We start from the raw sequence: 23858 nt of genomic DNA on the forward strand, positions 1-23858 counted from the left end.
GTCAAATATATTTGGCGAGAGAATTAATTTAATCACACTACACGCAGTAGACGAGCTCTGAACTTGCCCTTTGGAGATACGCTATCACTATAGTTTTATAGTTATTCAGTTGAAACTTCTCACTTCTTTATGATTGTAGCGTATCTCCCTTCTACTTAAATTTAAACATCCTAGCTTTATTTATTCACCTACTTAATCTACCTTGCTTCCTTAATTTTTAAGACAAATCCAGAAAATCTGAATTTCAACCAAAATTTTAATTTGTGAGATCCAGAATACTGTTTCTACTAAATTATTATGCAAAAGGAATCTAAATATAAATTTTTAAGTTTCTAGCTCTTTCCTGTTGGGCCAATGATTTTTACAGAAGAACGTCCAAATTTCGAAAACTGATTTTCAATACATAATGATGTAATATTACTCCTGACATGCTAGAAACGTTTCAGGTTATTTACTTGATTTTTAAAGTATTGCACAACATTTATGACGTCAGAGCTAGTTACAGCGAACTGGCTGGCACACAATGGAAAGACTGCTGTGAATTTTATACGGCGTGAGTAGGCTGCTTCCCTACAAGGTTTAAGTAGTTCTAATTTCTAGGGGACTGATGACCTCATATGTTAAGTCCCATAGTGCTCAGAGAAATTTTTTTGCTTAGGTTTAGGTTGAATGGGGATACGCTATAATAACAAAGATGTGAGAAGTTTCAAAAAGGTAGCTATAAAACTGTAGCTTTGTGTCTTTCCAAAGGGCAAGTTCAGAACTCATCTATAGCAGGCAGTACAACTAAAATAATTCCTTCGACAAAACTGTTTAACCTAGCCACATTAGAATTTATTTATAGATACCTACCTGTGTGGTGATTGCACAATTAAATTGAGAGCTTCATTGGCCTTCAGCGAATGAAGCAGTTAATTATTTCCTAACTTGAAGTGGTGTTATGCTAGCCCCAACTGCTAGTCAGTAAGGCAAATGTTGTCGGCTGCGCCTTAAGCGGTCCGCACCACAGCTATATAAATAAGAGCATGCGAGCCATCCAGCAGTAAGGGTTGTCTCAACTGATGAGCCTACTCATTTTCCCTATGACTCCAGGTGCCTGCCTGACAAATTGGACATATTCCTCTTAAAAAACGTTAACCTCAACACAACGGCAGAGGTAATCAACAGTCTAAATTCAGATCATAGCCCTGTTATTCTAAGATTTGAGGGTGACCAAGACATTCCAAGTAACAGAATAACTACAACCTACAACACAAATTGGGCCAGGTACAAGGAACTGGTCACTCTACATATACCTGACCAGGATCCTGACAAGCAGAGCCCAGAAGAAATCGACCAGGCTATAACAGAGTTAACCCAAATCATTACGGCATGCGGGGAAGCATCAACCATCAAAATAACGCACAACAGCGGACGGAGCAACCTGCCCCCAGACCTTGCGCAACTAATTGCAGACAAAAACAGAACGCGCAAGAGATGGCAAACTTTTCGTGACCCCCAAGACAGGATACGCATGTTTAGGATGGCCAGGGAAATCCAGACCAGACTTAGACTGCTACGAAGTGCTAGGTGGGAGCAAAGCCTGCAAACAGCAGAGCAAAATCCCGAAATATTCTGGGGAATTATCAGATCCAGACGGCAACCCCAAAAAGCCACCAGATCACTTCATGGGCAAAACGGTTTAGTTTATACCCCACATGACAAAGCAACCGCCATGGCAAACACGCTCGAGCTGCAGTTCCAAGAGAATATAATCGATGAAGACGAGGAAGAAGCAGAAGCCCTGGAGCGCAGAGTTGAGCGTCACCTACATCGAACACTTCGTGCCAGACCCGTCACCAACTTTGTGCCGACCACTGAACGTGCACTCTCTGTTCTCATCAGGCGAATCGGCAATGCAAAAGCCCCTGGTCCCGATAACATCAAACCCCCTTTCTTAGAAACCTTCCTCAACCTGCTATCTCTCACCTTACAGCCATCCTAAACAGCTGCCTCTCCACACAATATTTCCCTTCAGCCTGGAAGGTTGCAAAAGTTATTTCCATTCCAAAGCCCAATAAAGATCAGTTGTTTCCACAAAACCACCGCCCTATCTCCTTATTATGTCATCTCTCCAAACTTCTCGATATTCTTATACAAAACTCCCTACTCCAATTTCTATCCATAAACAACATCATCATCCCCGAACAATTTGGTTTTCGTGCTGGACATAGCACAGTACAGCAAGCCATTCACTTGGTGGAGCACGTCTGCACGGAGAAGAGCCAGGGCAACAGCACCGCAGCTATTTTCTTGGATATTGAAAAGGGTTTTGATCGTGTTTGGCATGACGTCTTGCTATATAAGATTTCCAAACTCAACTGCCCTCTCCACCTGCTGAAAATGATTCAGTCTTTCCTCTCTGACAGAAAATTCTACTCATACATAGAAAAGGCAAAAAGCGGCATGAAACATATAGAAGCAGGTGTCCCACAGGGATCTGTGCTTGGCCACTCCTATATCTTCTGTATACCAATGACATCCCGAAAGAGCCGGGTGGCAATATAGCCTTATGCACTGATGATACAGCACTCTATCTCAGTGGCAGGAACATTAATTACCTAGCCTACAGCCTACAACGACATCTCAGCAAAGTTACAAACTGGTGCAACATCTGGAAAATAAAAATAAATGCCGACAAATGTCAAACAATCCTATTTTCTCATAAAATCAAGAAACCCATAATAAACATCACTTACAATGAACAGATACTTCCACGGAAAAATGTAATCACATACTTAGGACTAAGAATGGACAAAAACCTTACATTCAAGCATCACATCAGAGAGGCTAGGAACAAAGGCTCTGCCCGGCTCTACCAACTATACCCATTAAAAAAAAGGGAATGGGATTGTCCGTATCAGCAAAGCTCAGAATCTGGTAAACAATAGTCCTGCCTGTCATCCTCTACGGCTCTGAAGTGTGGAGCGTGGCAGCAGACACTAATCTAGCCCAACTGGAGGTCGTCCAAAATTAAACCTTAAGAATTATTGCAGACGTACCAAGACTGACCAGCAATGAGGAATTCAGGGCCATGCTAGGGCAACCCTCTTTCTATTACATAATCAAGCAAAAATCACAAACATTCTATGAATCACCTCATTCATCACCGTACCATCTCATCAATACAATGGGGTGGAACCCTCACTCTCAACTCAGAGCTCCAATCGACACACTCCACCGCCACTACAGGTGGTAACCATCTTCTCATCCTCATAAAACAGGATACTCATCTCCACCTCTATCAACGTAATCATCACTAACATCATCCACCCGGGGGGACAATCCCCAAGCCATTACTACACACAAGCCATATTCGAACTCATAGGATCATTTCGTGAGACAGAGCGTTCAAAGAACGCTGGCTCTCCAAAACTAACATGGGTGCAAACCCAGCCATTTCATCTCTCTAGAGTAAGGCCCAAGCTCTCTTCTAGATTTGTATCAGCGCGCACTCCTTGTCGGAAACCACGTTGCGTGTGTGCAGTTGCCAGGAACAGCCTTTGATGCCATAATACTTAACTCGATATATACTTCACAATGAGTTCGCATTGGGGTAAAGTCTTAATAACGGAAAGATTTCAGAAATTATTTCTCAGTTTGCGTATGTCGTATTTTCACTTGTAGCCACAGGACAGACTTTCTACTATGAGTATTAACATTAAATTTTGGCGAGCATTCACCTTGAAAACATATACATTGATAACGATTATTGAACAGTTTCATTATCTAGGGATAATAGCGTCCCCACAATATTCTCTCAACAGCTCTGATAATACAATAGTTGGTATGGGTAATCATTAGTCTGGAATTTTATGCTTTATCATTTTCAGAATATGATGAAAATTGTTGTAGTAAAATGAATTTCCAAGAAACCCAGCCATCATCCTAAATCGTCAGAGTAATGAAATTCATTAATCAGTAACTTTTATTCTCCATTAGCGTGGGCACAGGGAACTCTAATTGCAGGCATCACGTTTTTGCTAATCACTTTCTGGTTGCCAACATTGTAGTTAGAGAGCCTGTGTTGATTACGGCAACATATAATTTAATGTAACAAGTTTTCCACCTGCCACCACACAGTAATTAGTTATATTTTATGTGTTGTGTATTACTATTTTTGTTCTATTCCGAGAGTGTTTATTGACAACAATGAAATGTGGATACCATTTAAGATCGAATCTATATACAGGTCTAGGGACTTTGGGTAGGATATGAGCGAGGATGGAAACCGTGTGGAAAATTTAGATGTTAATAAGACAGAGGACTTGTTGGAACCTGAAATGTCAAATATGAGTGGAAATAATTTGGTAAGGAGTAAGAACCATACCGTAAGTGACGAGTATGAATTGTAGGTATCTGTGAGGAAAGTAATCCTACCAGTGTGGTCAATATGTGATGAGGAGATATCAGTATCAATAAGCTGTCTGAACTTCTACTAAAATCAAAACAGGATTAAATAGAGCTAAATAAACAACGTGGTCTTAGAGATAAAACCTTGACAGAGGTAATTTTAGAACAAAACAAACAACGCGAGTTTAGAGAAAGGTAACAACATAAACAACGCAAACGTAGAGACAGGGAACATGAGACACGACGAGAACTTGCAGAAAAAGTTTTTCAGTAGGAGATGATAGAATTACAGAAACAACGAGATTATCAACACCAAGAATTTAAGAAAGATGGTTCACAGATTGGTAATGACCTAGAATCACCTACTAACAAAAGGGAGAAATACTTATCTGCAGAGAGAGATAAATTAACATTTAGTGTAAAAGCTTCTAATGAAATGAACGAAATATTGAACAGTTCGCTTTCCAAATTAGAGGGCGGGAGAAGTTCAGAATGCTATCGAGGACGTAACTCAACTTAATAAACCAAATGCACAGCAACGCGAGGAGATGGAAAGTGTGGAACGAATGATAAAAGAACTGAATCTTATTAATGAGAAAGTATTATCCGAGATGTCTGTGTGGCAGGAATATGTAATCAATCACTTGTCAGACGCTGAAGGTAGTCCTAAGAGGCAAAACCAATTTGAAAGATATCCAGAACCATTTTCTAGAAATAAATCAGCCGATAGGAAGCGAAAGGGGCGAGAGAACGATCATAACACTAGAAGTAGCGTTGAGTCGGCTCTTGAAGATCGATAAGATGATCGCAAGGGGACTATTTTATCCTCTAAGGTTGAACACAGTATTTTCTAAGCCAAGCAATTTCAAATATTTTCGAACAACAAACATTTTATACTATATCTCTCCGATCTTGGAAGGAACAAGATAAAATACAATTTATAGTGTCAAATATCAGTGGAGAGGTTTCACTGAGGGCATCGGAAGCTGCTGAAAGTTGCAGAACCTGTAGAGATATTGAAAAATTATTCATCTTGAAATATTAGTCGCAGAGCAGACAAAGTCAATTAAGAAATGAAATTTATAGTTCGAAATTTAACAATCCTAAAAAAGTGCCTTTATGAAAATACTTTGAAAAGTACATGAATAACGTCGATTCGGAGGTTAGCCCATTAGTCAAAAAGAATTCCTGAATTCCAATAAGAACAACTGGCGGAATGAGAAACAAAAGCAAATGTCCTTGGTATAACAAAGCAGCCTAAATCACTTAATAAAGGCCAGGCCTCCAGTCGATACTGTATACCAGTCAGGTTCCTTTGAGAGTATTCTGATAGAATAACTCCATATTTAGCAGTTATGTGCAACCGCTCGCTCACAGTAAAATTCATACCTAAAGACTGGAAAATTGCTCAAGAAAGGGAAGTTAGAATATTTCTCTGCATTAAAGGAACATATCACTAACATCGATTTGCAGTAGAGTTTTGGAACATACACAGCATTCAAACATTATGAAGTACCTCTAAGAAAAAGATTTATATTAATGTCAGCAGAACTTTCACACACGCTGGATGCGAAAGTCGACAAGAAATTTGAACATCAAAACAGCCAAATTGACGAACGTTTTAATCACCACCTACAAAACAGTGAAACACGTTACCGTAAATTCATACAGGAACAGAACAAAGTAGAGAAACAAGTCATGGAAACAATTACTGCACAGAGACAGGAAGATAAGCGTAAAATGTTTACGAAGGCAAAAACGTACGTAGACAATAATATTGCTACAGTATCAGACGAAATCAAACAGTTGAACACCGAATTGCATGATGAAATCTCCGATCTTAAAACAAAAACAGACACACACACACACAGTAGTCTTTCAGACAGTGACCAACAAACTTGAACAATTAGAATTAATACAGGATCCTATGCCATCAAAGCAGACGTTAAGAAATGAAACAAAACCACACGTGAAATAGAAAAACAAATTAATACTTGTGACACTAAAAACGACGATCACGTTAAAGCACTGATTGAAAAATTTGAAGCATTGGCCAGTCGTATTGACGTTATCGAAAATAACAATGACATCAAATCAGACGATACTTCACCAGTTTCGTTTAATCAAACACCCGAATTCCAACATTTACAGCAGACAATCAGTGAGATAGGTTCGTCCAACAATACATTTGCGTAGAAAATTGTCATCTTTACAGCAAGAAGTGACAGAAATGAAAATTTTTTCAGCCTCTAACACGTCACCGCATATGCCACATTCTGAACATTTGTCACACTTACTCAGCCAGTATAGCTTAGGTAATTTTCAGAGAGTATGTGACTTAGATTCCGAACAGTCACAGACAAACAGAGTATCATAAAATACTGAACCTGCTCAGAGACGATAATTTTGATTACAAACACTTTCTATCCGTTAGGAGATTTAAGGTATTTAAAAATGACAGAACACAGATTCACCCTTTGGACTGGATACAAAAATGTAGCTTTGTTCTTCCACCAACTTGGCCCGTAAAACATAAACTTGATTTTATTTGCAATTTTTTGGAAGGTGAACCGGCAACTCTTATGAGACCGATCGCGAGACCATGCTACTCGGCGGAAGAATTTCAGAATGCTTTTCTGTCAGCGTAGTGGTAGAAGACGACACAGCGCGGAATCAAGGATCAATTAATTAGCTTACCGAATTATGAGAACTCAAATTTTCCCATTGCCACGCAATTTTTTTAACACGTGGTACAACAAAAATAATACTTAAGTGAGATCAACAAAAAATTGGTTCAAATGGCTCTGAGCACTATGGGACTCAACTGTTGTGGTCATTAGTCCCCTAGAACTTAGAACTACTTAAACCTAACTAACCTAAGGACATCACACACATCCATGCCCGAGGCAGGATTCGAACCTGCGGCCGTAGGTGAACTCAACAGTGAATCAGCACTTATCCAATTATGTATTTCTAAATTGCCACGATCGTTAAGAGTATCACTTTTAACAGGACAGGAGAAAGAAAATATTTCGGCATTTACAGATCTGTTACAGCTTTTGGAAGTTCAGCAATCAGATTATTCTTTCATAAAAAAAAATTTTCACCTCATAACCAAGGCCAGACAACATACAGTAATTACGATCATCCACGCTATTTCAATAGCAAAGGTAATAGACGCTCCAGGAACGACAACCACCAGAACTTTAATAACAGACAAAATTATAATTATCAGTATCGTCAAAATTGTCAGCAACAGAAAACACACTTTGGTAACAGAAGAGGTTTTTTCCCACAACAACAACAAAACCAGGCGTTTAGCATACCTAACCAACAATGTAATGTGCAAGGTAAACCAAGCTTTAATGTTTCGCCGCCTTCACGTATAGCGTCGGCTCCACCAAACAGTAACGCACCGCAACAAGGAAATCAGTACTGTACAGAAAACACATCATTTCAACTCCTATCGCAACGCGCTGTATAGATGAGAGACGTAATAATAATGATCACAGATTTCAGCGTACATTTAATAACAGTAGATCTTACCAGCAGCAGAATCATCTGCTACAACAGAATATCATGAATGAGCCGCCAGTCGGTATCATCCCGAACCTAATAGGTCAGGAAGAAATAACAGAACAGTACAAATAGTTGAAATGCCACAGCATCCTCCCACAAACAACAGCACGTCAGAAAGAATTTGACTGGATACAATACAGATTGAATCTTCCAACAACGTAAGAAATACTTTTGACACACAGACTCTTGTTCACGAAAATGTTATTACTTTTGACGACATCCGAGGCACTCTTTTGCATGAAAAACAAGTTATTCAAAAAACCATTTCCCACCTTGTCATTAAAGTAAAGATTGGATCATCCACATTTTCAGCAGTAATCGATTCTGGATCACCTATGTCAGTTATAAATGAAGAAACCTTCAACGAACGTAACAAAGAGAATATTTATCCTACGTTACCATTAGACAAAACTAAAGTGAAAGGAGCAGTATCTAGTAAAGGTGTATATGTAAAATTACAGACACACTTATCATTTTCTAAAAATTTTTGGATTGTTCCCTTATTGATAACAGACGTTATTTTAGGTACGAATTTTCTGGTACAACATGACGCTATTATTGACTTTCAAAATTCCTTTTTAATGTTAAAGGATGAGAATGTACAAATGGCATTAGACTTTCAGCACGCTTTATGTGCAGATGAACAGACAAATAATCGAACAGAGGTCATTTCTACATCGCCTAACACGGACTAGGGCTGGCTCTATTATTTGCTTTGTTTTATTATTACTCGTGTAACAACTAATACATGAGATAAAATATGTTGCTACGAAAAGAGCCCCGAAGTACCTTTTAGTGATGCTGTGCTGTGACTTTCTTTGGATTATTAATTTTCAACAAAACAAAATAGATTATATTGTTATTGTTCTGGATCTGGCTTTCTATTAAAGGAACATTGTTTCGTTAATGTAACTTGCCGTAAAGTTCAACATATCTTCCCTACTTTATAGTTATTGAAAAGGTTAATGAAAATTACTTCCTTATCAATACTGATGTTACAGTGCGCAATGATTGTTCAACATCAAAATTTTGCAGTGGATTTTTGTTAACAGTAAAATACCAATACGTACCACGACTAACACGAGAACATGAGATTATTGTCATAGAAAAAGATGTTTTAACTGTAAGGTTTGTGATATTACAGCCTTTGTCACTGCGATTTTTAACATGTAAAAGTTTTTTTTTTGTATTCGCGTCAGTATGTGCGAACTTTTAACATATACCAATGAATGTTATAACCAGATATCTTTGCCGCGCTCCTGAAAAGCGCAGAATATCACGATAGCTATAAACTGTTATACGCTGCTATTGATCAGTAAAAAAATGACGCACCTATGTTTCAAAATAACAATTGCCTATTTTTACTTCTGCAGGGAGCAGCGCCGCTCTCTAGCTGATCTTCTGTGAATGTGTTGCGAGTCGGACGCAAAAGTATGGAGCTCCATACTGATATAATCATTTTATTGTAAATTTAAGAGTTTAAGTGATTAAAAATATATGTAGCCACAAACAAGCGAGAATGTGTATCATGAAAATTCGCTCCACCGCCACAATGGGTGGCCATGTTAATGTAAGTTTCCGTTTCATAATATAATACTTGAAGCCTTGAAGTTTATTTACTTTAAAAGAAAATCTCTCAACCTTTGTTTTCATTAATTATACTTGTGATAATCTTTGCTGTTTAAAAGATTTATGCAGCTTATGATCCAGCGTGTGATCTGTCGGAACAGGAGGCTGCCGTGACGACATCGTTATAGTATTTATTCCAAGTTCTTTCAGTTCCGTTTATATGTTCGTACAAATCCAATTCGTTGGTCCCTTAGGTTTCTTTCATGTAACTTCTGTCTGTTTTCTCCGCGCGATCTTCCTCCGAAAAAAATTCTGTTCATTTTTTAGTAATTTTCGATATCGCGAATGAGAAAAGACAGCCGCCTCCCGCTCCGAACGGAATACTACGACTTTTCTAACGTCGGAGAGTACCGAACGAATTTTCCGCTAAAAGGTAATAGAATTTCTTAAAGCTGGATAAATTACACATGTTGCTGCTGTTCTCCGACAAATCTGGTATGATTAATAGTAATTTATTCTGTCACGACAAAAAGAACCAATTTAACTTTTACCAAAGCAACAAAGCTTTCAACTAAAATTAAAAAAAAAAAAGAAATCATACCAGAGGTTTACCAGACCAGAACTACGCAAAGCAAGATTTCGTTTAGGTTATGAAGGTAAATTATCTTTTTGCACAGTTAATAATATATTATTAGCAGCCCGCATCAACCTGTGAAACACATCATACAATCTGCTGCCCTGCTCTGCAATTCCGAAAGCTGAAAGAAATAATTTTAGTTCACTATTAGCTGCCCGCTTCGTTGCGGTATGACTGACTTCATTTAATGCAGTTTCAATGCAGGTCTGCACCACGAATAATATTTAAATAACAGAAAATGTCTTAAAGGGATGGGATAAAATACCAGGAAAGCTTACTACAAATCATAATACAAGGTTTCACTAAGTAACTGTATTCAGAACATTTAAACAAATTAAGTTATTACACACCTTTCCAAAGCTCTGTCTAATGGCGCCCCTCTTACAATCTTGACAAAAGAATGCTACGCAAGCGTACAATATAACGTCACAAGCTCTTCCTACTCACGTAACTCCAAGAAGACGACAGAGAAATTAATGTTCTTTCTGTACTTTTTATACTAGTCATATATTCTCATCTTTGTTTGATATTTAATAAGAATCGTCTCTGGCGGTTTCAGTACTAGCCGGCACAGATATTACCTAAATAAAAAAAAATCTGTACATAAATCTATACAAGAACAAAAAGTGACACATAATGCTTTCTCTTTATTACATAATATGTATTTTGCTAAGAGACTTTACAAATAGACGTTATTTTAGGTACGAATTTTCTGGTACAGCATGAATCAATTATTAACTTTCAAAATTCCTATTTAAAGTTAAAGGATGAGAATGTACAACTGGCATTAGAATTTTAGCACGGTTTATCTGCAGATGAGCAGGCAATTAATAGAACAGGGGTCATTTCTACATCGCGTAACACGGACTGTCATTCCACATTCTTCACAGATACGTACGTACACAACTACAATACACCAGACGAAGCTGACTATAACGTTATGCAAATGATTTCTGATAAATTAACACAAAGCAGCGCAAATACAGACGACGAACGTACGCAACTACGCAAAATTCTTTTCCAGCAAAGCTCCAGTTTTTAACAACAGCTATGGTACTATGTTTGGTTTTATAAATGAATTTCAAGTTAAACAGCACGACACATTTAAAGCCAAACATTATCCTATTCCGTACATCTACAGAGAACAAGTTAAGAAAGAATTACAAGCTATGCTAGACCAAGGAATTATTGAACCGGCATTTAGTCCTTACATAATCCCGCTCCATATTGTTAAGAAAAAGGATGGGTCACTTCGCCTCGTACTTGATTCGCGTCATGTCAACGAAATTATTATTATTAATGAAACAGATCGCCCACAGACACTAGAAGAAATTCTACACAAATTTCATGGTACTGCTGTTTATTCCACATTAGATTTGAAATCCGGATTATGGCAAATTCAACTCCATTCGAACTGCAGGAAGTACACAGCATTTCTCTATTTTGGTGATTGTTATCAATTTTGAAAATTACCGTTCGGCTTAACAATTTCTTCAGCAGCATTTATTGGCGGTTTAAATACTATACTTCCGACAGAAATTAAAGACAGAATCACAACGTATGTAGACGACATCCTTATCGGAGATTTAACTGGTCTGAACGCCATCTGATTCTTGAACAAATGTTGCAAATTTTCCATTCACAAGGACTCACAATTAATCTTAGGAAATCACACTTTGGCAAAAATTCCATTAAATTTCTTGGACATGTAATTTCAGCAGAAGGCATTGCGCCCGACCGGAAAAATTTCATGCCTTATGTTACATTACTGTTCCCACGACGAAGAAACAGCTACAAGCTTTATGGGTTTAATTAACTTTTTTAGCAAATTTATTCATTACTCTGCTTTAGACACCCCTAGATTATGCCAGTTGACGTGTAAAACGCTATTTGGTCGTGGGATAGCCAAACAAAGTCTGAATTTGTTAATCTGAAACATGCCTTGTTAAATGCACCTCTTTTCTCACACCCAGATCCTAGTAGATATTTCTCCATTGCCACCGACGGATCTAACACAGCTTTAGGCGTACACATTTTTCAGGAAATTGAAGAAGACGGTTCTACAGTAATTAAAAACATTGCCTTTGCAAGTCGAATTCTGTCACCTCCTGAACGCAATTATTCTGTTACATTATGTGTTGTATAGGCATTTACCAGATTTAGGCATTTTCTTTATGGAAGACATACTACCGTTTACACACATCATAGAGCTATACAGTTTTTACTTTCCGCTAAATTTACACACGACAGGTTAAGCAAATGGAAACCTTATTTACAGGAATTTAATTTTACAATTGTTCACATTCCCGGTACACAAAATGTTGTAGCAGATGCACTATCCCGTTCTCTCAGCAACAATCAGCAAGACATCGCAACCAACTTGTGCCAAGCAAAATTTAGCGTCGTGTATATTCAACAAGTTGCATTTGAAAATTTCATTTCGGCGTCATTACGAAACATAGCACACGAGCAGAGCAAAGACAACGTATAGAAAGAAATTAAACGCCTTTGGCAAGATAGGAATAACGTTCATGAGAAACCTTTATACTTCATGCAATAATATTTAGTTTCGCCGCTCTCACCCTGACAGCAACAACTGGTTATTATGTATTCCTGATGAACTTGTTAACAAATTAATTTGGTATTCTCATTTAAGTTACGCTCAGTATGGAGCCAGAAAATGTTTTCTTATTCTAAAGCAGAAATGTTATTTTGCCAACATGGAGAAACGTATTCGACGAGTTTTATCGTCATGCTAAATCTGTGAGAAAGCTAATTCAAACACGACTTCACATATTTCTCAGCTACATCCCACTGTACCGATTAAATTGAGACATATGGCCGCTGTAGACTTTTTGGTCCGATTCACATATCTAATAGAGGTTTTTGCTACATCTTTGCCGCTGTTGAACTCACTTCGAAATTTGTTAACTTCACTCCGTTACGCAAAGCTAGTGCTAAATCTATTTCGAATACATTTGTAAAACATTTTATATTTCATGTAGGACATATATTGAAAGTAATTTCTGACAATGGACCAATATTTCAATCTGCAATATGGAGCCGTGCGTTACGAGCTAGAAACATCTCTCCGATCTATATATGCAGGTATCACGCTTCTTCAAATCCTTCTGAACGACTGATGAAAGAAATTGGTAAACTATGTAGAATATACTGCCCCAAAAGACATATTGATTGGGATACACACATTCTCTCATTCAAGGATATAATTAACTCCATACCAATTGAATCTACTATGCTATCTCCGACAGTTATATTGAAAAATGTTGAACCACCTAACAAAGTTAAAGAATTAGTATCCTTTCCTACATCTCATCGACTACGCCACCATGAAATAATTGACATTGCGCTCAACAACATCAAACGTGCCGCAGAGCCCCAGAGAAGACAGCAAAAACAGATTTGCATACGCTGTGACTTTAACAATGGACAGTAAATATTAGTACGGACACACTATTTATCCGACAGAGGAAAAAGTAGATGCAGTAAATTTGAGCTTCTATACGCAGATCCATATAGAATTCGCAGCATTCCTCACCCCAATGTAGTACATTTAGAAACTCTGAGAAACAGAAACAGCAAAGGCAATCACCATGTCTCCGACATTAATCTCTTTTTTGAATGAACATATCTTATGACTTATGACACTGTAATGCCATTTCCTGATATTTATATGACCACTTAAGCAATTATATCTATGTGACTACTTACTGATGATGATCATATTTTTCTTAGCAAGTGCCCGCCCGGTAAGGTAAGGTTAGCAGGTCACTTTTCTTGTCGTTATATATCAGACCATGCACATTTCCCATTCTTTTCGTGTATGTATGATTGAATTCCTATCGAAAATAGAATTTTCTCTTTATGCACTATGAAATCTTTAAGATGTAAAAAACACGTTGACTTTGACATTTTTGCTGATATCTCAGTATCTTGACTATTTTGCATTTTTTTGCTACTACATTATGATACTGTGTGTATATGTTTTGCACTCGGAAACTGTCTATGTTTTCGACCTAATACGTTTTCTGTCATGCTGTGCTGTATGCTTAGTTATATCTCTACAAACAAGTTTTTATTTAATGACTATATGATTTAAATGCAAGATATTAATCCTTATTCATCATTTTCAGAAAGCAATACTGTGTAAAAGAAATAAATTAAACAAACCATAGTGGTTCATTATGAAATGGAAATTTCACCATTGGAATGAACGAAAGAAAATGCAGTACCTCGTCATGAAGAGTAACTGCATCAGAATTAACAAGTTCTAACAAGAATATACTATACACAATGCATAATAGCAGTCTTAACTAATTATTTTTCTTTCAGAATACGAGGCAATTGATGCAGTCTGTCCGACAGAACAACACATGTTGATTTTAGTGATGAAACATGCTAGAAGTAAGAAACTCTATACTATGAATAGTTGCATGAAGTAAATGGTAATACAAATAATAAATAATGAAGTGTCTAATTTTTGCAGATGATAAAAAATGATGATGAATATTTATATGATGGATGTGATAATATGGATAGTGACGTTTTTCTTTGCAGATGACGATAATGATGAAATTTATATATTTTCTGATAGTTAAGAAGTGCTATGAACTTATTTAAGTATTTGTTGCAGTTCCTATTGACATAATGTCTTATGTCGCATTGTATAATGACTGAATGTTTTGGGAAAGACAGCTAGAGTACACACATATTAAGTATACATTTCATTACGTGTTATTTCGAAGTTTATTACTTTTCGTCATAATATAAATGTAATCTTTCAGTTCAATAATCAATTTTGTATATTTTCCAGGAGAAGCTTTTTATGATAATAATATGCTACAAGCATTTAGTTACTAAACCTGTTCTAGTACTTGCATTTTTACAAAGTTGTGTCTGTCATTTATGATTGTGGTCACATATACTCTACTTGTTTCATAGCCTTGCTACAGCTGACTCATGACGAATGATGTTATTGATCCTTATTTCCAGCAATAAGTCAAAAGTAAATATGTTCATGCCCGAGCAATTGACTATTGATCCCGACGCAATGCTTTGCTAGCACAAAAAATTGTTTATTACCAGTCCATACCATTACGAGTATATAACTAAATAATGCTACCAGTTTAAGATATATTTCTAGTCCTACATCTACATGACTACTCTGCAATTCACATTTAAGTGCTTGGCAGAGGGTTCATCGAACCACAATCATACTATCTCTCTACTATTCCACTCCCGAACAGCGAGCGGGAAAAACGAACACCTAAACCTTTCTGTTCGAGCTCTGATTTCTCTTATTTATTTTGATGATCATTCCTACCTATGTAGGTTGGGCTCAACAAAATATTTTCGCATTCGGAAGAGAAAGTTGGTTACTGAAATTTCGTAAAAAGGACTCGCCGCGACGAAAAACGTCTATGCTGTAATGACTTCCATCGCAACTCGTGTATCATATCTGCCACACTCTCTCCCCTATAACGTGATAATACAAAACGAGCTGCTCTTTTTTGCACCCTTTCGATGTTCTCCGTCAATCCCACCTGGTAAGGATCCCACACCGCGCAGCAATATTCTAACAGAGGACGAACGAGTGTAGTGTAAGTTGTGTCTTTACTGGACTTGTTGCATCTTCTAAGTGTCCTGACAATGAAACGCAACCTTTCGCTCGCCTTCCCCACAATATTATCTATGTGGTCCTTCCAACTGAAGTTGTTCGTAATTTTAACACCCAGGTACTTAGTTGAATTGACAGCCTTGAGAATTGTACTATTTATCGAGTAATCGAATTTCTTTTGGAACTCATGTGTATCATCTCACACTTTTCGTTATTTAGCGTCAACTGCCACCTGACACACCATACAGCAATCTTTTCTAAATCGCTTTGCAACTGATACTGGTCTTCGGATGACCTTACTAGACGGTAAATTACAGCATCATCTGCGAACAGTCTAAGAGAACTGCTCAGATTGTCACCCAGGTCATTTATATAGATCAGGAACACTAGAGGTCCCAGGACGCTTCCCTGGGGAACACCTGATATCACTTCAGTTTTACTCGATGATTTGCCGTCTATTACTACGAACTGCGACCTTCCTGACAGGAAATCACAAATCCAGTCGCACAACTGAGACGATACCCCATAGCTCCACTGCTTGATTAGAAGTCGCTTATGAGGAATGGTGTCAAAAGCTTTCCGGAAATCTAGAAATACGGAATCAACTTGAGATCCCCGGTCGATAGCGGCCATTACTTCGTGCGAATAAAGAGCTAGCTGCGTTGCACAAGAGCGATGTTTTCTGAAGCCATGCTGACTACGTGTCAATAGATCGTTCCCTTCGAGGTGATTCATAATGTTTGAATACAGTATATGCTCCAAAACCCTACTGCAAACCGACGTCATTGATATAGGTCTGTAGTTAAATGGATTACTCCTACTACCCTTCTTGAACACTGGTGCGACCTGCGCAATTTTCCGATCTGTAGGTACAGATCTATCGGTCAGCGAGCGGTTGTATATGAGTGCTAAGTAGGGAGCTATAGTATCAGCGTAATCTGAAAGGAACCTAATCGGTATACAATCTGGACCTGAAGACTTGCCCGTATCAAGCGATTTGAGTTGCTTCGCAACCCCTAAGATATCTACTTCTAAGAGACTCATGCTAGCAGATGTTCGTGTTTCAAATTCTGGAATATCCCATTCGTCTTCCTTGGTGAAGGAACTTCGAAAAACTGCGTTCAATAACTCCGCTTTAGCGGCACAGTCGTCGATAACAGTACCATCGGCACTGCGCAGCGAAGGTGTTGACTGCGTCTTGCCGCTTGTGTACTTTACATACGACCAGAATTTCTTCGGATTTTCTACCAAATTTCGAGACAATGTTTCGTTGTGGAACCTATTAAAGGCATCTCGCATCGAAGTACGTACCAAATTTCGCGCGTCTGTAAATTTTAGCCCATTTTCGGGATTTCGCGTTCTTCTGAACTTCGCATGCTTTTTCCGTTGCCTCTGCAACAGCGTTCGGACCTTTTTTGTGTACCACGGGGGATCCGTTCCATCTCTTACCAATTTATGAGGTAAGAATCTCTCAATTGATGTTGCTACTATATCTTTGAATTTGAGCCACATCTCGTCTACATTCGCATAGTCAGTTCGGAAGGAATGGAAATTGTCTTTTAAGAAGGCTTCTAGTGGCACTTTATCCGCTTTTTTAAATAAAATTATTTTGCGTTTGTTTCTGATGGATTTGGAAGAAATGGTTTTGAGCCTAGCTACAATGACCTTGTGATCACTAATCCCTGTATCAGTCATCATGCTCTCTATCAGCTCTTGATTGTTTGTGGCTAAGAGGTCAAGTGTGTTTTCGCAACTATTTACAATTCGCGTGGGTTCGTGGACTAACTGCTCGAAATAATTTTCGGAGAAAGCATTTAGGACAATATCGGAAGACGTTTTCTGCCTACCACCGGTTTTGAACAAGTATTTTTGCGAACATACCGAGGGTAGGTTGAAGTCCCCACCAACTATAACCTTATGAGAGGGGTATTTATTTGTTACGAGACTCAAACTTTCTCTGAACTGTTCCGCAACTGTATCATCGGAGTCTGAGGGTCGGTAGAAGGAGCCAATTATTAACTTAATTCTTAAATATAATGCAAATTTTTCTGATGTATTGATTGCATTATGTCTATGTATTATTGGACTACAGACCTTGAGTAACAGATACAATGTCTTACATTTTAAATATGTCCTATGTCACTTGCATGACATCATATATAAACACTATCAGCTTGATGCTACATGCAATAACTCATGTTTTGAATGATGGCTTCTGAATAATACTAATCATTACTGTAATGAGATGACTTTGAAACGTCCCCTTTGAACAATTATACAAGACTATGCTTAAACTGCAACACAATATTTTTAGCGCAACGCAATCTGACGTCCAAAAATCCCTACAAAAGAATGACCCTGACTAACATTAACCTATAAGTTTCACATATCACTTACCTCACAAATTTCTTGGTTACTCGAACTACTCCAATACAGCGAGCACCACTACTGCCAGCTAAATAAAAGATTCAAACTACGGAAGGCACTAACTACTGATAGGTATAGTTAGCAAATGAAAGATTTTAATAGAGAATAAACAATTTATTTACCTTAATATCATCAAAAGTCATTATATATATATATATATATATATATATATATATATATATATATATATATATATATATATATCAGTTCATGACATCCATTCTTACAAATTTCAAAACTCCGCCATCTCTCTCCCACGTCCACCACTGCTGGCGGCTCAACTCCAACTGCGCAACACTACGTGCTGTTAGCATCCAGCTGCCGCTGCCCAACACTACAATGGCAGACAACAATGCAAACAAGCCACAGACTGCACACGGCACAGCCAGTGATTTTCATACAAAGCCCTGCGTGGCGGCGGCGTTACCAATAAAAAAACCTAAACAGCCTACTTACAACTTATGCATAAATGCTATGCCAATAATTACTATAATGAGATGACTTATGCAGAAATGCTATACAAATGATTACCATAATGAGATGACTTATGCATAAATGCTATGCCAATAATTACTGTAAAAATAGAACTTATGAATAATGTTCGCTAATACTCCATACATATTTCAGTAATGTTTAGTAACTAGCCAAGGAGTGCCAATAATTATTCAGATTGTCTGATATGGTAGTGTAATTCTGAATGATGACTAGCATGAGACTTAATGTATCCTTCACTGTCTGACCTAATTACCAGCAATTACTGCAACATCCGTATGTCCTGTCCATCCTCATGATCATCGAGCACTGTATTCGGTTTTTGCACTAACTCTATATTGAGGTAAGAGTATGGATTCTACCCGAATGTGGTGTTGACATCAAACTGTACACCACTCTGGCCGAAGGAGATGTCATTATGCTCCTACGTTTGGTGTATCTAATGTTCTACCAAAATGATAACATACAATATTAATACATCATTTCAGTGTCTTGGTTACACTGATAAATACTTCAGGAAAGACAACTTCAGATTTTCTCGCTTGGTGTTGTGCTTCTGTAGAAAGATATGGACTTTCAGTGCAGCTCCGTGCAACTTACTGTGCTACAACCATGATTCTATCCTTCTCATTCCTTTCCTAGTTCTTGTAAAAATGATAAAGACTTTTACAGTGCGTGTGCACTTTATTTCATTTCTTAATGAATTCAGTTCTTGTAAAAAACGCTAAAGACTTCTACAGTGCATGTTCACTTCATTTCATTTGTTAATATGAGCAGTTCTCCTAAATATGTTAAAGACTTTTGCAGTGTGTGTGCACTTTATTTCATTTCTCAATATGTCTAAATTCCTGTAAAATTGTAAATACTTACACAGTGTGTGTGCACTTTATTTCATTTCTTAATGTATTCAGTTCATGTAAATATGCTAAAGACCTCTACAGTGCGTGTGCACTTTATTTCACTCCTTCATATGTTTCATTCATGTAAAAATGTATTTATGACCTTTTTTTTTTAGACTGTAATGAACGTGAAACGTAAGTGCGAATCGTTGATAATTTCAGTTCTGTTTTTGGTGTTTTGCATTTCTAGTAGTTCTTAACAAGTCAGTTTGTGTTCCAGCGCTTAGCCTAGTAGGTTTTTTTAGTTTTAAAGTCCGTTGTCATGGATAAAGTCCACTCAACATCTACATTCTCCTGTGGCAAGACTAACATTATATTTGCTAGTTTGGCAGTATTCGAGAAACGTACTGTTCATCAAATGTTTTTATTTCACCTAATGCATTCCAGAAACCGACGCTGTTCTTGGAGCGTAACGTCCCTTTTTCTGTATCAGAAAAGTACAACTTTAGCTTGTTTAGCCGGCCTGAGTGGCCCTGCGGTTCTAGGCGCAACAGTCTGGATCCGCGCGACCGCTACGGTCCCAGGTTCGAATCCTGCCTCGGGCATGGATGTTTGTGATGTCCTTAAATTAGTTAGGTTTAAGGAGTTCTAAGCTATAGGGGACTGAGGACGTCATAAGTTAAGTCCCATAGCGCTCAGAGCCATTTGAACCTATTATTTTAGTTTGTTTAACTCTTTGACAGGTTCGTGTTTATCGATCTTCCTTTCATACTTCTCTGCAGGTTCTGTTGTATCAGGCAGTTTGTCCGTATCAGTACTAAGGGCAATTTTTCTATTCACAAATAACAATTTCTTATAAAAAAAATTTTAAACTGGAAAACTCTTTTAAGCATCACTCACAAATTTCTGGTACAATTTCACACAAAAAAACCTGAATTGCTCCTTGGCCGTTCACTACAGTCTTTCAGCGTTTCCGTAGTTCGTTCCCCAACATTAACTTCTTCAGTACCGATCAACACTTTAGGATCATACAAGTTTGATTTGTCTAACTTGTCGTCCTTGGTAAGGAAGGGAAGTTTGATAAAACTCACTGCCAGATTTCTAATAAAAATGCTACTCTCTGGGTACAGATACTGCATAAGGATTTTGACTGAAACATAGTACTGAACTGATTAATTATTGTCAGTAAGTGGTTCCAAAATTGAAGGTATGCCTTTATGCAGGAATTTTGAAGTTCAGAAAAAATAATGTTCCATGCAGAATTCCTACCCTCGAATTCTGTCTCCCTAAACATCTCAACAATAACGTTCCATTGTAGCAGTACACGATTAAGGCAATTTTCAACTGCTAACCCACTTTATTTACTCTGCCTTAACATTTTTTAGAAGAGAAGAATGCATTAACCTGCAGAGTTCTTTTAATATAGTCGGGAGTTCCGCAGAGATAGAAAAATACCTGTAAATATTTAGTGTCAGATCTTAGCCGTAGCAAGGGATTTCTTGTGAACCATCTACGGCAACTAAATGTACTGGTTCATAAACACTTCACAATAATCTCAGTTTTCAAGTAAGAGATGGGTCTTGAATGCTTCATTCCTGCCTAACATAACATGGGCATTATTAACGCAAAACCCAAAAACATTATCAACAGCTAACGCAAACCCGTCCATACAGTTTTTAAAAAGCTTATACTGATCCCTACCGTTAGCCTTATTTCTGCCTATGAGAATTAGATCAAAAAGTTGTTTTTGACTTCAGAATTGTGTATTACCTCACTAACATACACGATATCTTGCATTATGCATGACATGTTTTCTCTTTGTAAGAAAGAAAAGTTCCCTGTTGCTCGAGTTTGCGATCAAGTAGTCGGCGAGTGCAGATCTTCTATAAATATCATAAATGGGCAAATAATTGTTAATTTACAACCCGGAGTTGATTTACAAATTATTCTAGGGAACCACGGCCCGACTTTGGTGCAAACAAATGGCGCCCTAATTCTCAAATATCGTCGTGGAGTTTAAGATACTGGCGTTACAGTCTAGTGTAGGATTCAGTAACATTAAGCAGAAGTTACTGACATTACCTTGATGATAATTGTCAAATAGTTACATGAGCGGCGTAGTAATGGTCTTGATGCTTAAGGCAAGCGAGAAGCGATTTACTGTCGGGATAGGACAAATATTAAGGATTGCATAGTCAGCTTGTTGATACGTTTGTTAGCAACTCAAACGGACAGTGATAGAATTACTGAAACAATCTTTTAAGTATCAATGACCACTACACATTCATGAGAAACTAAGTATTCTAACTGTGAGTGACTTTTGGATTGGATGAGTTTTTTTTTAAATTACCGCTAACTGGTATTAATAAACTCCTTTAGAGGTTGAAACTTCATCAGTATTGTCGCGTTCATTCAGTTGAGTAGAACGATAGATAGTACTAGCTATGCTACTATTTATAGTTTTGAAAGAAAAGAGAACACTTACCATTTTTTCTTTTGAGAAATGTTTGTACTTCAGTCATTAGTCTTCTCAAACCTGAGGCACGAGTGACGCTTCCTCACAGCACTGCGATATCGTGAACCGCCACTCACATTTGTCCCCTTTTCACTACATTTCTGCACTGAAAACCCTGAGATATTGCCGCGGTACGAAGAAGGAAGATAGGAGAGGAAAGATCAGCGAAAGAAATGGAAAAAAGAGAGAAGGGGAGATCACAATATCTTGAAAGTTATCGTCTCAGATATCAGCAGATCATTCATATCCGAAACAGTATGAAAGCGTGCAGAATGAACTGTACGCAGCACGCACAGTAAATACTAAATTTGTAATATAGTCTGATTACAATTATTTTGTGATTCGCAGATGGCAGCAGTGGGGGGCGGAGTTAAGCAGCTCGTATACAACGGGGCACGTGCTCCTGCGATCGACAGTTACACGCGCATCAAGAAAGAAAGAAGTCATGAACTTAGCGACTGCGTCCACGTCTTCGTAGGCAGTAGGGAGGGCAGTGGTGGGGGTCGATGCTTCTGTAGGTACGGTGATGCGTAAGATAGCGGAAGTACACGTTACAGTCGAATCAAAGAAACAGGACAAGCGTTGAGTCACACACATGACGCAAAGTAAAAGATTATCTACATAAGCGGAGATAATTGTGAGGTGTGCGTACAACAGAACTCTTGGTAGCATTCTATAGCACTAATAGCTGCGCGCCAGTTATATCTGATTCAATTCGACTGTTGTCTCTCTGGTCACTGTAACTGCTGTAAGAATTTAATGGAACATCAAATTGTTCGATGTTATTTTTCACTACACATTCATTCTTCCACCATGACTATTATTAATTTCTTCGTGTTTCATACAACATTATGCCATTATGATCACGAAGTTTGGTTTATAGCAACCTTGGTCAGTCTTCTCACTTCTGCCAGAGCAAATTTTTTGCAATCCCTTTGCCGCATAACCCTAACCTTCATTGCATACAACTTACATGGAACTTGATGTGGCAGTGATGTGATGTAGTCTGAGGACCGTACCGCAATCCTTTCTCAGTTCATCTGCAAAATGTGGAAGTAAAGACTGTTTATGCTGAGCCATGAGACCCACATATTCGTCCTTTCTGCAAATAGTTTGGTACGGGAATGTTGTTTTGTTGTACTCAGACGATAATGGTTGTTTTCCAGAAGTTACTGTATGAAACTTGCAAGGGACAGCTAGATGATTCTATTATTATTGAGCGATTGCTCAAGTTTTTAATGACCCTTGATGTCAACAAGAACTATAAAATGATTCCCAGATTACTGTACAGTATGCTTTCAGCTGAGACCAACTACAGTATCATTTTAGTACATGGATAAACAACTTAAACCAAGGTATAATGATTTACAGAAATTATCAGTTTCTTATTATCCTGCTTTTATCTTACTTCACTCACGAATGGGTTATAATAATTAAAATGGTGGCCACTAATCTTATGACTGGGTTACTACGAGAACATAGCTTTCATAGAGAAATACAACAAACAAACTTAAAAAGAGTTTGAATGTTTATTTCAATTAACGACCTTTTCGTTACGAGTCTAATTCTTAACTTTTGCGCTAATGTGTGAATCAAACACTTTCGTTTTATTTAGTCGTGTTGCAGTACACCGTAACTGTAATCTCAACAGATATTGCGGATGTGATTAATCTGATGAATTTCACGAGAAACAGGAACAGGAAACTCAAATGATTTCCTCATATTGCGTGGGAACAACGTACTTACGTGATACGGCACTTCGACCCTTAA

Source organism: Schistocerca gregaria, chromosome 1, assembly GCF_023897955.1.
Source record: "Schistocerca gregaria isolate iqSchGreg1 chromosome 1, iqSchGreg1.2, whole genome shotgun sequence".
Classification (NCBI taxonomy): domain Eukaryota; kingdom Metazoa; phylum Arthropoda; class Insecta; order Orthoptera; family Acrididae; genus Schistocerca; species Schistocerca gregaria.